Source organism: Globicephala melas, chromosome 14, assembly GCF_963455315.2.
Source record: "Globicephala melas chromosome 14, mGloMel1.2, whole genome shotgun sequence".
Lineage (NCBI taxonomy): Eukaryota > Metazoa > Chordata > Mammalia > Artiodactyla > Delphinidae > Globicephala > Globicephala melas.
This window is the reverse complement of record NC_083327.1, coordinates 14,344,555-14,358,146: the sequence shown is the minus strand read 5'-3', so window position 1 is coordinate 14,358,146 and position 13,592 is coordinate 14,344,555. Positions and strand designations below refer to the sequence as shown.

The window sequence follows — 13,592 nt, the reverse complement described above, 5'->3', positions numbered from 1 at the left end:
GTTTGTGTAAAGTTAGGATCATATGATAGAATTCACCTGTAAATTTTATGGGGCGTGGCATTTTTTTTCTGGGAAAAATTTTAAATGACCATTTCCGTTTCCTTAATGTTTAGAGATTATTTCTTATACGGTTATATATGAGTCAGTTTTAGTGAATTATACTTTTCAGTTTCATGAGCTGTAGAGTATGTGTGTGAATATCAATATCTATAAATCAGTACCAAAAAATCAAATAGCAGTGGATATGACCAAGCATTTCACAAAACAGGAAACACAAGAGAAATACTCAGTCTCACCAGTAGTAAAGGAAATGTAAATTTAAATAAAAATGAGTGCTATCTTATACCCATAAATTGTTAACAACGTAGGCTGACGATACCAAACGTCAGAAAGAATTTGGAGCAGCGGGAACTTTCACTTCTTTGTGAGATATATGTTGGTGTAACTGCTTTGAAGAATACATGTTACATGTATGTGCACAAGGACATCATACATGTACACAAAGATATCATCAGGTATATTAATGAAAAAATGGAAACAACTTATTCGTCTATAAATATAAGAACGGAGAAATAAATTTTAGTATAATCATGCAGTAGAAAAAGAAGATATTAAATGCAATATGGTATCCCAGATTAGAATCTGGAACAGAAAAAGGATATTAGTGGAAAAACTGGTCATATCTAAATAAAGTCTCTAGTTTAGTTATTTGTAATGTATGAATGTTAATTTCTTCATTTGGACAAAGTACCATTGTTGTGTGAAATATCCACTGGGAAAAGTTGAGGAGGTGATGTGTGGGTAGTCTCTTTACCCTCTGACTTTTCTGGAAGTCTAAAATTATTTCAAAATAAAGAGTTGGGCTTCCCTGGTGGTGCAGTGGTTGAGAGTCCGCCTGCCGATGCAGGGGACATGGGTTCGTGCCCCAGTCCGGGAAGATCCCACATGCCGTGGAGCAGCTGGGCCCGTGAGCCATGGCCGCTGAGCCTGCGCATCCGGAGCCTGTGCTCCGCAACAGGAGAGGCCACAGCAGTGAGAGGCCCGCATACCGCAAAAAATAAATAAGTAAAGAGTTTATAAAAAAGAATGAATAGAGCTACTTATATCATCATGAATAAATTTCACAAACGTAATGCTGAGAAAATAGCAAGTTGAAGATGACACATGCAATATGTCCAAATAGACAAATGTAAAAGCATTCAGCATATTATGTGTTATTTCATGAGACGTACATATGTATGTGAATAATAAACACCAAATTCTGAATATTAATTACTTCTTGAAGGTGAGGGAGTGGCATATGATCAGAAAAGTTAATGACAGAATTTAAACTTTATTTTCAGTGTTTAATTTCCTAAGTTGGATGGTGCGTACACATACAGATTTTGTTATGAAATTCTCCCTTTAAATTATTTAGAATATTTGATAATTTTTTAAAAGCCAGTTTCTCTAAAAGGAAGGAAACAAGGAAGGGAAGGATGGAGGGAGAGAGAAAAGTGGAAAGGAAAGGAAGCAGTACTAAGTACAGAAAGTTTTAAAAATACTCTTTTCTAAATGGTTTGGAAGTCTTGATGACCTCTCGTAGTAACCTCTAAGGATTGGAATTTGAGGCACATTTAGGACAACAACCATCTGATTCAGAAACTCAAGGAAGCTCACAAAGAAGTTTGATTCTAGGCCCAAGACCCCAAGAGATTTGAGTTCAAGTAAGACCTAGAACTTGGACTTTTAGCATACTAAGTGTTCTTATACCATTTAGAGTATGTCTACGTAATTAAACTGATTTGGTTTATTTTAGCATGAATGATTTCAAAAAACTTCTTATTTATCTCTCTCTATGTCTCTCTCTCTCTCTCTTTCTTTATCTAGCTATCTGTATACTTTATGTGAGTATGAATGTATGTATATGTGAGTTATAGGTTACCTGAATTAATGAGTAGTCCCAGCTGAGAGATAACTTGACCAAGAGATTATTAGCCAGCTAGGTAGCTATCCTATAATAGGTTTTAAACTTTCTTGTACTTTGCATCCTTTGACAGTCTGGTAAAGTTGTGGATCCCTTTTCAGAATAGCGTATTTAAATGAATAAAATAATTACATAAGATTATAAAAGAAAATAATTATATTAAAATATAGTTATAAATTATTTAAAAATTTTTGTAGTATATTAATGTGTGCTTATTAAGGCATTGAATAACAAGATATACTGCAGATATAGCTATCATAATTTGAAAGTAGTGATGAACATAAATGATATTTGGTGATATTTGCAACAATCATAATGTCACATGAATCATCTATAATTTCTACTGGCCTCGAAGTCACAGATAATACTTATACTGTTATAGTTTGTTGCCTAAGTTCATAGTTAAAGACAATGCTAAAAAAAAAGAAAAGGAAAAGGAAATGCTAAGTTTCAATTAGAAGTTTTTGAAAATAATAATTGTCTGTAGGGCTTCCCTGGTGGCGCAGTGGTTGGGAGTCCGCCTGCCGATGCAGGGGACACGGGTTCGTGTCCCGGTCCGGGAAGATCCCGCATGCCGCGGAGCGGCTGGGCCCGTGAGCCATGGCTGCTGAGCCTGCGCGTCCGGAGCCTGTGCTCCGCAACGGGAGAGGCCACAACGGTGAGAGGCCCGCGTACCGAAAAAAAAAAAAATTGTCTGTAGATCAGGTCTAGCACCAGGATGAGGTGAGTAAAGCCATCACCTCAACTGCAAAATTTAAGGAGCACCCAAAAACTCGGTTATCAAGATATGTTTAAGAATTTTAATATGTTTAATAAATCAAAATTTTACAAAAATATTTACAATATTTAAAGTATTTTTAAAATTTAAGGCAAAACGAATCATGATGAGCAAAATATCAAGATTTTTAAATAAAGAGAGGATCAGTATGTATGTCCTGAATTCCAACTGCAGACCCAAAGAATTCTACCCAGAATGCAGAAATCCTGCATTTAGGCAGGCATTCTCACTTTACCACTTTTCCACCACTTATTTGTCATTGGCTGGCAAAATCTTCCAAATCTCACTTTTGCATGAATAATCTCTACATGTGATAACAAATACGTTTTTCTGTCTAAGTGCTGTATAGATTCCTCAGAATACAATAAGGTTTCAAAATCAAGTCTGTCTGGATTCTTTGGTGATGGTGACAAAGATTAAAAAAAAAATACAGAAAAAGGTAATTTTTTTTTTTTTTTTTTTTTTTTTCTGTACGCGGGCCTCTCACCGTTGTGGCCTCTCCCGTTGCGGAGCACAGGCTCCGGACATGGCTCACGGGCCCAGCCGCTCCGCGGCATGTGAGATCCTCCCGGACCGGGGCACGAACCCATGTCCCCTGCATTGGCAGGCGGACTCTCAACCACTGCGCCACCAGGGAAGCCCCCCAGAAAAAGGTAATTTTGACATCTTGCAGTTTCCGTTTGTAACCTATTAAAGTCGTTTAAAATAATTCTGATTATTTCTCTTATAATGTGAGATTTTTTACCCTAAAAATAAGTTAGTGGTGGTGTCCCTCTAAGGAGCAAGGAGAAATGGTGGGGAGACCATGCTAAGAGGTTAGGGACAGTCCCTCCCGCCGAAACACTGCCTCTTAGAAACCCCCTGAGACAGAATACCCACAGCGGCATGAATGTGCTTGTTTTTTTGTTATTTTTTTAAAATTGAAGTATAGTTGATTTACAGTGTTGTGTTAATTTCTGCTATACAGCGAAGTGATTCAATTACACATACATACACTCTTTTTCATATTCTTTTCCATTACGGTTTATCCCAAGATATTGAATATAGCTCCCTGTGCTCTACAGTAGGACCTTGTTTATCCATCCTATACATAATAGCTTACATCTGCTCACCCCAGAATAATGTGCTTTCATTCTTTATTAGGGAACACACTCTTTTGAGAGTTATTCTTAAGCGAAACATATATTTTTCTATATTCATCTTTTTCCTATACCGGAAGCACAATATCAACAACACACAAGTCTGGGGATAAAATGCTGTCATTCTTTGCGGCATTTTTAGAAGACTTTGATGTATGTTCTTTCTCATTCGCTCTTGCATTTGTGGCGACCAGTACTGAGGCTCCACCTAGGGCCCTTTTCTGTAATTACATTCATATTCGTGAAAGCTAATCTTTGGGACGGCAATAGGAAAAACAGTTATGCAAATTAGAGAGAGTGGTTGAATCTTTGTTTTCTTCTGAGCATCCAGCACAGACAAATTAGGTTTGGTCCCTCCCGACGACAGGAACGGAAAGTTAAGGCTCTGATGGCCATGGGGGATGCTGACCAGGCGAGGATGTGTTTCACATCGTTCCTGTGGCCTTGGGACAGTGCCCTCCAGGAATGCAGCAGGCTAACCTCTCTAACAGGTGGTCCCAGCCCAGGCGGGGCAGTAACGGGGAGAAACAATAATCTCTTTGTGCCTCACAGGGAACACCAGCCAGGAAGGTGGGAGAGGCTTAAATCAGATGAAGGCAGAGAAAGATCAAAGGGCAGGACTGAAGAATTTGGTAAGAAGTTACAACGCTTAAAACCTTGGCTGTCTCCTCTACCTTTTGTATTTGTGTCTATTGGTTGGATTTTGAGCACTTTACTCCTCGTCCACTCGGCGATGGATTTTTTGCTTCTCTCTTCCTCCAGCAGTGAGTAATGCAGAATGCTTTGAGCTAGCGCCCCAGAGTGTTTTGACTCACACCTGCCATCTGTCTGCTTAGTCACCGTGCAACCATCCTTCCCCGAAGTGATGGTTTTTATTTGCTATAAGAGCTGGCAGGAGGCAGTGGTTGTGTGAGGAGATTGCTGGATTCCCAGTTTTCTTTATTCTTGTGATCATAGCAGCAGGGCGCATTAATGTCTCAGATATTCCCTTGGCTTTTTCTGGCAACTACCATATGTTCCTGAAGATACGGAGTGTGGGGAGAGTTGTAAAAAAGAAGGGGATTATTTTTGAAAATGTTATTTTGAAATTGTAGGCATGTAGACCGTTACCACTCAGCATAGAGCAAAGTGGAAATCTCCCAAATTATTGATATACAGAATGAATAGAAATAATCCCAGTCCCCAGTTTCATCACAACCACCCCGACTTTCTGCTTGTTCCCATGGATGGACTTACTCCGTAGAGTTTGGATGTGAATTCTCGAGGAAGTAAGACAGAGCCGTAAAGAGCGAGTCCTCTTTACATTCGGTTATTGGAACCATGCACACAAAGCAGAAATTGTGCTTAAAGTGACCACTGCAGGTACATATCCAGACAATTTAGGCAAACAAACCCACTTTAGAATCAGGTTGTAAACCAGGAACATAGTTAGTTCACTAAACGCCTATTACATATGGTAACAACAAATTCATTTAATTATTTATATATGTAAAGAATATATAATATACATATGCACAGTATAAATAAGAAAAATAAAATAAACACACCTCTACGTACCACGCGGCTTAAGAATGAAAACCGTGACATATTTTTGATCCTAGCATTACCAAGCATCACCAGCCTTCCAACTTACTCCACTCCTGGCTTCCTGGGTAACCACTATCTGGAATTATGGGTTGTTATTTCTTTATTTTTCTTCGTAGTTCCAAAAAACGTATGTATCACTAAATGATATGTTTGTGGGGTTTTGTATGTGTTTCGATATACATTTTTTATAAATGGAACTGCAGTCTATGTATTCTTCTGTCACTTTCTTTTTCATCAGCATTGTTTCATTCATCTGGCTGCATGAAACTCTAGTCCATTTGTTTTCACTGCTATAAATTAAGTATTCCACCTTATGTATCTACCACAACTTATTTATCCAGTCTCCTGTCAATGATCTTTTGAGTTGGTTCCGGTTTTCACTATTAAAACCAGTACTGCAATGAATATTTTAGCCCCTGTGTACTGTTGCATATATATGAGAGTTTCTGTAGTCTAGGGTATTTATCTAGAGTTGGAATTGCTAGCTGTTAGGTGGGTACATCTTCACCTTTACTAGATAATGTCAAATTATTCTCAGAGGAGGTTGGACGCATTTACTCTCTCATGAGCCGTATTTAAGAATTTCTGTTTTCCCTTATCCTCACCAGCACATTGGTCTGTCAGGCTTTCAAATTGTGGCCAATATTTTGGGTGCAAAATGATATTTCAGGCTTTTCCTGATTACAAGTGAAGCTGGACATCTTTTTGTATGTTTACTTAATATTGGCTTTTCATCTTCTATGAAATGGGTACCCATGCTTTTTGTCCATTTTTCTATTGGTTTGCATGGCTTTTTTTTTTTTTTTTTTTTTTACTGACGTTTTATAGATGTATATGATTCTAACACTTTGTTCTAACTAAAATGTGTTGGAAATATATTACCCTGGTTTATATCTTGTCTTTTTACATTTTAAAAATGGTGTCTTCCAATCAACAGAAGTTCTTATTTTAAGAGACTTGTATTTGCTTGTTTTTCGGTCTTAAGAAGTCCCTTTTGTGACACAAGTTTGCAAAGATAATCTATATTTTCTTCAGAACGTTTAGACATTTATGTGTATTTAATCATCAGGAATTTATTTTTTGGTTATGATGCGGGTCCATATAGAAAGCAAACTCTCCATTCATTATTTATTAAGTCGTCCATTCCTTCCACATTGCTCTAAAACTGCAGCTCTGACTTCTTTCATATACATATGTGAAGGTCTGTCTCTGAGGTTTGGTTCCTATTTTTGTTGCTTTGGTATATTTGTGTATCTCTGCACCACTAAGACACTTGTGAAACTTTAAATAAACCTCGAAGTCTAGTAGGTAAATTCTCTTCTCCATCTATGCACATTTTTTCTTCAGTAGTGTATTGGCTATTCTTTCTTCTCCTTGGCTATTCTCATTCTTTTGCTCTTTCGTGTAAAATTTCAATTCACTTATCACATTTCACAAAAGCAATTTAATAAACTTTTTCTGCAGGTGTACTCTCATTAATTATAATTTTTCTATAACATAGGAGGAAAATAAATGTTAAATACTTAAGTAAGTTAGACACTGCACAAAGAAGTGTTAAATCATTTTAAAGCAGTGCTGAGAGATTAAGGAATGAGTTAACTCAGTAACATCCATCCTAAAAAATTTAATTAGCAAGACTTTATTTTGTTTAAAAACAAGAAACATCACAGCCTATAGGAAACCGGCCAAGATCAATGAATGGAGATTTTATATGTTCTATACCAGATAGCTCATTTTTGGGAGAATCTAAGCTTTCAATAAAAATTGTGAACAAGTATTTATTCATAATCAATTATAATGTACCTAGCCCTGTTCCAGATAATATAAAAATATGTAAATGGAGTAAAATATGATGTATGTCTTCCAAGGATTTATAATTTATTGTGAAAACAATTGATTATTAATAAAATTCCGAGCTTTGTACTTCTGACTATGAGCTATTGTGGAATACAAGTTCAGAGAGAAGAGTTCTGTGGATTAAAGGAATCAGGATAAATTTCATATTAAATAAGTAGGATTTTTTTTTTAATAAGGAAAGGAAGAGCAAGGTCTGGTACATGATAGGTGTCCAATAAATATTTGTAAAATGAGTGACATCAAGGAATAGTTGACCAAGTAGGTACAGAGCTGTATATGGTCTGATGGAAAATTCACTTGATAGGGTAGAGGGCAGAATAAATCAAGGAGAAACTGAGTCACAGGTAGTTGATTAATCCAGTTCAAGGCAATAAAGGTCGGAAAAAAAGTGTCATGGCAACGTGGAAAGAATGTAATTGGAGAATTAAGAAAATATTAATAAAGGAGGGGGCTTCCCTGTTGGGACAGTTTTGAGAATCTGCCTGCCAATGCAGGCAGGGGACATGGGTTCGAGCCCTGGTCTGGGAAGATCCCACATGCCGCGGAGCAACTAAGCCCGCGTGCTGCAACTACTGAGCCTGCGCTCTAGAGCCCATGAGCCACAACTACTGAGCCCACGTGCCACAGCTACTGAAGCCCGTGCTCCTAGAGCCTGTACTCTGCAACAAGAGAAGCCACCCATTGAGAAGCCCACGTACTGCAACAGAGAGTAGCTCCCGCTTGCCGCAACTAGAGAAAGCCCACACGCAGCAACGAAGACCCAATGCAGCCAAAACTAAATAAATTAATTTAAAAAGTTTTTTTTAATTTATAAAGGGATCGTTGAAATTAGTGACATATTAGGTCACTAAGAAGGAATTACTAACATGTAATAATTAGTATCTAATAAAAATAAGAAAGGGAAGAGTCAAAGATTACCTCAACGTTTTTCATGAAGTATGATTATACTACTGATTCCTGTCCCCTCCTCCACAAATTTAAGAAGTTGGAAAGACTTTCTAGCAGGTTTGATGGGAAAGATAATACTTCTGTTCTGGACATATTGAGTTTGGGACAACAGAAAAATACAAGCATTTGGAAGCATAAGATGAGCACACAGTTAAGATTTCAACTAAGTTTTTAAAAGCTAAAATTATAGAGGAGTGTCTCAGTCTGGGAATTTAAATAGGGTTTGGATGCGACACTTTTGAGTATATCTAGAGGTCTAGCAGAGGCTGCTGCTTAATTCAGGAACTTTAATACACGAGTTCAAGATAAATCCAAGCTCTAAATATTTGACACTGGCAATAAGCCAGGTATTGTTCCTCAAAACTCCCTGCTCTCATGGAATCCAGAATCCGGTAGGGGCTGAGATGCTCTTGGGAAGTAACTCATTCTAAGGGAGGAGAGTGTTACATACAGGTTCTGGGATGAAAGGCTAGAGCTCTCAGCTCCAACCTCCTCCCCCCGAAACTTACCAAAGCGTACCGTTCATCTCACTTAATACTAGGTCGACTGAAAAATAATGCACAACGTAAAAGTTGAGAGTTATGTTTTATTCGGTGGGCACTCTGAGGACTTCAAGCCCGGGACATAGCATCTCAAATAACGCTGAGAAACTGTTCTGAAGAGGCAAGGGGGGAGCCAGGATACATCAGAGTTTTTGCAACAAAAGACCAGGTAGTTGGAACGTTAAAAGCTTACTATTAATAAAAGAAAACCAGACATCTCAAGTTAAGAAATTTAGCACTTTTCTATATACGGGAAGATGCAAGAGACTGGGCTCACTGAAATTATTCCTTTGATATGCACCTCAGCTGTCTGGGGCCAGTATCCTGTGTTTTCTCATCCTGAGTCCTCTCAGGGTGCAACGTAGGGGTGGCTGCAGCAGCTGACTCCTGGATGGGGGGGGCATCCTGCTTCCACCCTGAGTTCCCTCAGGGCTCATCGTCAGGCTTGATGGCTGCAACATCCTTTGTTTACTGATATGGCAGGTGATATTTTAATTCACAACTGTCAGAATGTGGAGGAAACAGGCAGGTTCTGAGAAGCCAGTGGTACCAGTGTGTATCTGGAAAGAGCTGTCACAGGAAAAAGCACCAGCAATGATGAGATGGACATCACTGCAGAAAGCTGAAGCAGGAGGAAGGAAGTTAGCTGCTGCCATGTAGGAGAGGACAGGTCTATTCCATGAGCACAAGTGAGATACCCCCTAGGGACTCCTATAATTCATTGGGAGAGATGTAGAGGGGAAAAAGAGAGAGTTTGGGATGTCTCAGATCTGCACTGTATCAATGAATATTGTCCCTGTATCAGGGACAATACGACACCCCCAAAGGGTAATTGTAAATGTATGTGGGCACTTTTGCTTCTCCCAATGACTCTGGGGTCCTGTAGCCATTTAGTGTGTTGGGACCAGACGTGATAAACTAATGCAATGCTCAGAACAATCTCACACAGGGAATTATCTTTCTGGCCAAAATGCTACTAAATAGTGCCTCTAGTGAGAAACCGTGCATTATAACGATACCAAATAATATGATAAACTATGAGTTATGTTCTAATTCTCTTTCTTCTACAATATTTAAGATAGTTGATACATGACAAAAACAACTGCATTTGATGAGCATTAATTTTGAAATCTAACATCATGGCAAAAGTAGTAAAAGACATAATTTGCAAACTCAAGGAAAGTACAAACTAATGTTGAATTATAAAATTCTAAAAATTAAATAAAATACAGTGCAGTTTTATATTCTTGAAGTTTCTTCTGCCACACATAAAGTCATTGTAGGAGGCTTAATTCTTATTGTATTCATGTTTTTAAAAGATGGAGAATTTTCTCATTTCCAAATCCCAGGAGAACGGAGATTGTGAGAAAATTCAAAGAATAAAAGACTTAAAGAAATTTATTATGTGTTCCCTGATTCCAGGGAAAATAACATATAAATTGTTCCAAGAATAGAGTTCTCTGTGTGGAGGGAAAAAAAAAAGGGAACAATCATCTTAACTGAATGTATTCCTCCCTTTCTAAGTAGGTTTAATATTATATCCTCCTGCTGTTGAACATTCATTTCTTCCTTGTTCTCCTGCCAGGGAAAATTCCATTTCATTAATCTAAATTGGAATTTTCCAAATAAAAAAAAACAGAGAAAAAGCTTATCCAGAAAAAGAGGAAGAAGCTAAGCCAGAAACAGCAGAAGATATACCAGGGGAGCATTACGGGTCAGATATCAAAGAGAGTCCACCTTCAACAGCACAAGCTATCGGGACACCGTAGTAATTTCCTCTCTATTATAATTAAAAAAGCATATTACAGCCCTTCATACATAATGTATCATTCTATCACCCATCTTGAATATTAAAAAGATTCAGTTCTGTGAAACTCTTGTGTATATTTTGAGAATCATTATAAATGAAAAAAATAGGATACATTTTATTTTAAGTTAAATAACTCATAAATTGGAAGACTCTCTTGATTGATAGAATTAGGGAAACAGGGAAGAAGGAAAGAGTACTAATTTTGAATCCAGAGAGCTGGAGATCAAATCCTGGCTTTACTACGTGCTGTGTAATTGGGTAAATAGCTTCCGTGACCTCATCTGTAACCTCAGAGATTTGCTTTTTCTAATAAAGCATCATGGCAGAATTAGTAAAAGAATTTGCAAACTCAAGGGAAGTACAAATTAATATTGAATAAAAAATTTTTAAATTGAATAAAATATAATGCACTTCCACTTTCTTAAAGTTTCTCCTGCTGCGCATGAAGGTCATTGTCTTCTAAATTCTATTTACAAACTGAGCAGTTCCTTCTTTAGCTCATCTCTCTCTTAACAGTAGTTTTTTAAAAACTTAATTTTATATTGGAGTATATACGTTGGATTTATAATGTGTTAGTTTCTGCTGTACAGCAAAGTGGATCAGCCATACATATACATATATCCACTCTCTTCCAGACTTACAATACCTTCTAATAGACAGCTAGCAGAAACCAGGTGGTACTGCCTGGAAATCTCCATAAGAGCTCCACAAGTTTATTAGGTATATTTGCTATCTTCCAAAGTACCACAGGTGACAGCTGTGAATTGTTGGACTACTATACTAATGGGTCACCATGTTTTCAGCCTGCTGCAGCAGTTTACTTATTCTCGTTCCAGTCTTCTCTAATAGTTGGTTCAGCATTCTTTCCAGCCTTTGCTAACGGCTTTCTTGCTACTATTCCAGTCTTTGCGAACAGCCTTGGTCCACAGCTTTTCCAACTTCCGCTGGCTGCCTACCCCTAAAGCCGTTGTCACACCTTTTAGATATTTTTTATAGCAACACCTCACTTACAGAAACAAATTTTTCTATCAGCTCATTTTTGCTTGTTATGAATCACTCCAAAACATAGTCCCTGAAAAGCATCATCGGTTACTAGCTCACAAATCTGTAGACCAGAGATTTTGGCCGGATGTATCTGCATGGTCTCACCTGGACTCACTCATGTGATTACGTTCAGCTGGTGTGTCACTGGGGTCTGGTTGTTTGTGAACGGTCTCACTCACGTGTGTGGTGGATGGCAGGAGCCACAGGAACAATTGGGTTACATGTCTCCAACATGTAGCAGGGAAGCCGAGGCTTCTTGACACTGTTGCTGTATACCCAAAAGAGCAAGAGAAAGTAAGTTTCAATTCATAATCCTTTTCAAGTCTTTGCTTGTGTGACACTTGTTATTCTCACTGGCCAAGCAAGTTAGTGTGGGAGGTGACCACCAGGTGTAAGGAGAGAAATGTTGTAAACGACCTGTGACAGATGGTGATGCCTGAGCTCGGTTTTGGATGCACAGGATTTTACAGATAGAGAGGCAGGAGGGAAATTTATCGCAAAAAGAGGGAGCAGTATGTTCAAAGCCATGGAGGACCAAACATCATAACCTGCTCTGAAAATACGTGATGTTGCCTTTTCTTCATAGTGCCACCGTTCAACCTTGCATGTGTCAAGCTTTGAAATAGAACTTAGATTATATTTTTAAATGTCAAATTTGAATTCCAACCCATTTGCCTATGCTAATAGAAGAAGTCTTAAAAATCATGAAGAGGACAGTAAGAAAATGCAATGTTTGGAGTTGACACACCTTGCCTTTCAGACTTCTATTGTCATCACTTTCTAAATATGATAAAATTTCAACTCACAGACACATAATAAATGAATGATTAATATTATTTCCATTCAAGACAAGTCAGATTGGGAGTGGCGATGGTGGTGGGCGGTATATGAAACCAGTGAAGCACACCAGTGGAAACCCTTGAAAAAATGGACTCTGTGGCCTATGATGGATTTTACATAGCTGAGTAGAACGGGAACCAATGACTAAGTAAAGTTTATTGGTGATGGTCGGTTTTATGCAGAAAATGGTTTAGCCAGTGATAGTAGTTGACCTGTTTTGTTATGTACTCTATTCTATGCTTAAGTGACATTCCGTAACTCTCCATATTCTGATGTTCTGAAATTGAAAGAAACATCTGTGTTTAGATGCATTTCACATTTAACTGCAGGGGCTAGAATATTTTGCTACTAGATCTGTTTTATGCCACTGCCAAGGTGTCTGTTTTTCAGCATTTTACCTCTGTGATCTAGATGATGAAAATTGCTCAGAGCAGTTGTAACCCAACTTTATATCTTCGCTCCCTCACGACCTATCTGACATGACAGTTTTCAGAAGAAGAATGTCATACATTTGAAAATCAGTGAGTTACTAAGCTGTTACATCTAGAGTCTTGCAAAATTATTAATATTTTTTTGCCAAAGATGTGGGGAGATTCATCTTAGTGTATTAGAGGTGAATTAGAGACTGGAAATACGGTTCACCCTTTCATTTTAGCACTGTCCAGAGAGCTGAAGTAACTTATCCAGAGCTATGAAGCCAGTTAATTGAAGAGTTGAGTTCCTAACCTAGACCACCCATCTGGACTAGTGCTGTCTACCACATCATGCTGCCTCTGGTCAAAATAAAGTTTGTGGTACAAATCAATCACCATTTCATAGCTATTTCAAAGTGTTAATTAAATATTTGATATCAGCCCAAGTTCAAGGTGCCTAAGATAGGACAGTGAACAAAAGATAGTACTTGCCTTCATGTAGTACCAGCTTAGTTAAAATATCACATAACTAATGGTTTTGACATTTTATAACTGTTTGTCCCTACATTCATTTGTTCAGAAAATATTTCGTAAGCACTGAATATACGTCATTACTTTTATAGGCACTGGGAAAATGTCAGTGAATGAATCAAAGAAAAAAAAAACCC

At 37.9% G+C, this 13,592-nt stretch overlaps 1 protein-coding gene across 3 annotated transcripts in view; it reads left to right on the top strand.

Annotated features, from left to right (window-relative positions):
* LCA5 (lebercilin LCA5) overlaps window positions 1-13,592 on the top strand; it is a 160,063-nt gene that overhangs the window by 43,393 nt on the left and 103,078 nt on the right. The window contains exon 1 of one of the 3 annotated variants that reach the window (XM_060283368.2): window positions 4,412-4,515. The exons of 1 other annotated variant lie outside the window; for it this stretch is intronic. The gene's annotated coding sequence lies outside the window, so the exon portion shown is untranslated. Of the gene's footprint in view, window positions 1-4,411; window positions 4,516-13,592 lie in introns of those variants that run through there. One more of the 3 variants, XM_060283371.2, reaches the window with a different exon arrangement.